The sequence below is a fragment of the Ruditapes philippinarum genome, unplaced genomic scaffold, assembly GCF_026571515.1.
Source record: "Ruditapes philippinarum isolate M1 unplaced genomic scaffold, ASM2657151v2 ctg5797_1_1_1_1, whole genome shotgun sequence".
NCBI classification, from domain to species: domain Eukaryota; kingdom Metazoa; phylum Mollusca; class Bivalvia; order Venerida; family Veneridae; genus Ruditapes; species Ruditapes philippinarum.
This window is the reverse complement of record NW_026862492.1, coordinates 78,461-80,632: the sequence shown is the minus strand read 5'-3', so window position 1 is coordinate 80,632 and position 2,172 is coordinate 78,461. Positions and strand designations below refer to the sequence as shown.

At 30.8% G+C, this 2,172-nt stretch overlaps 1 long non-coding RNA gene across 1 annotated transcript; it reads right to left on the bottom strand.

The window, feature by feature from the left end:
• LOC132719273 (uncharacterized) lies at window positions 1–1,538 on the bottom strand. Its single transcript, XR_009624196.1, has 3 exons — window positions 1,479–1,538; window positions 842–1,032; window positions 1–551 (listed from the first exon to the last, which is right to left on the bottom strand). It is a non-coding gene; the product is annotated as an uncharacterized LOC132719273 (long non-coding RNA).
• Window positions 1,539–2,172: the final 634 nt, after the last annotated feature.

Here is a 2,172-nt window from a genome sequence, read left to right as displayed (position 1 = left end):
TGGTATTTGACAACTGAATCATTTATTTTTCTTTCTTGTAATAAAACCGGATCAACCAGAGAAAAAGAAACATTTAATTGTTCATGTTGAGTAAATTGAGCTAGTAGAACAAGTAACAAAGATTGTACAATGTTTGCGTTAAAATTAATTTCATACATATACATGTTTAGAAATCTATAAATAAGTACACTAATTTTATAAAAAAAAATTACCTATGGAAAACGAGATTAAACACACCGGCAAATAATGTCATTCATTTGTCACTAAATTATAAAATGAAAAGATATATAATGACGAAAAATTATATATCAAACGTCAATCATTATTTTGAATTGGCGTTACATACATCCTGGGACCCATGAACTTCTACACCAGTTTAGTGATGGAACATCGTAATATTCATGACCAATGTGTTTGACAGCGTTATAGTAGATTTCAGCGATTTTGCGACAAAATTCTCTCATCCAAAACGATTCCCTTTGGCAGCGAGATAGGAGATTATTGTAAAATCTCCTATCACATACAGATCGTGACACTCCTGATCCATAGCCCTTAAAAAATAAATAGTCTTTGTAACAAAATACCATTTTTAAACTGGCGGAAAAAAAAGTTATTTCTTAGTCTGAATACCCAAGTTATTTACTTAGAGGCATTTATTGATAAAATATTGGTTTAAGCTTATGTGTTATAGTACACGACACTTATACATGTCACCCCAAAGTCGTTATTTATCGTTACAGTATGATTTTATGTAGTTATGAAAACACAACAACAATAACAGTTATATAGATATGAAATCAAAAAGCATTTATGTAAAACAAAAGACAAGAAAGAAACTTACACATGCATAGCAAACATCATGTCGGTTACAGGCAGACCTGAATGCTCCTTTATAGAAGAATGGTAGGTCACCAGGAATACTGCAACCGTCTGTCTTGCCGTAAGTATTACATGGTGCTACCTCTCCAATCACTAAGGGCAGGAGTACCATGATTGTAAGCGAAAGAACAGACATATTTTAGGTTCTTGAGACTAGAAAATGAAACATATGTTAATAAATGTATATAATGATTTGGAAATAACCAGTTTTGCAAATGAACGTTTGAGAAGAAAAGTATTTTGTTCTGTTAGGATAATGTATTTTGATCACATTTATGCATTTCCTTTTTTATTCCACACGGATACTAATACGAAAGTTCCGTTTGCCTTTTGAGGAAGTAAAAAGAATAGCAAATATGAAGATTGTCGCTCCCTGGATACATATAAACAATACCAGACAAGTGTGTGATTTGTAATGGATGTCGTTTCATTATTCCATGTTTACAATTAACAAAACAAATATCGTACTTGATTTTTTCTTCATTTTACTCATACTATAGTCAAATCCAACGAAAAACTTTTATAGTATTTCATAAATAAAGTTATATATACGTATATGTTTTGAGCGTTTACGAACTTTTAACATAATAAAAGTTTACCTGTGTCAGTGCTCCGAATCCTATCGTCTGTCCCTTTGTTTCATTTGCAACGATCTTTATGGATTTGTACTAGGAAGTTAATGCCATCTATATATCACATGTGCTATCATTACAGCGTGTATTTTTTTACAGATTTATTTTTGCAAACTATTTAGCTAAACCCTTTTCAGCATTTTTTTACTTTTACAATATATTTTTATATAAAAGGTCATTTCAAATATTAAGCCTATTGAACGCATGGTGCACATTTTGTTGTTGAAAATCATTAAGTTGCAAACAAAAAAAAAATTATGCAGATAGAATGTTAAATAATTTTCTTTAATTTATACAGTTATTTATACAAATAATATGCTAATATCACATCAGTCCTTATTCTCCTGTGCATCGGTCGAATGTTTCACTGTTCACTTTCTTGGGAGTGTCTAGGGGTGTAATCAGACCTATGAATGTTTCGCAAAGTATTACACACATGTATTCTAGTTTATGACATCAACTGAATTCCTTCCCGAATATTCTTTGTCTGAACATTTCATAAAAAGACGTTATCCCATACTTATATCCGTTTTGCTATCCATATATTGCCAAAATTATTACTTATTTCAATGTGTCATGGTGTGTGCTTCCAAAAATGAAGAAAGCCAAAGGTCAGCAAAGACTTTAAACATTTAATTTCAATGTTTAGAAAGAATATTGC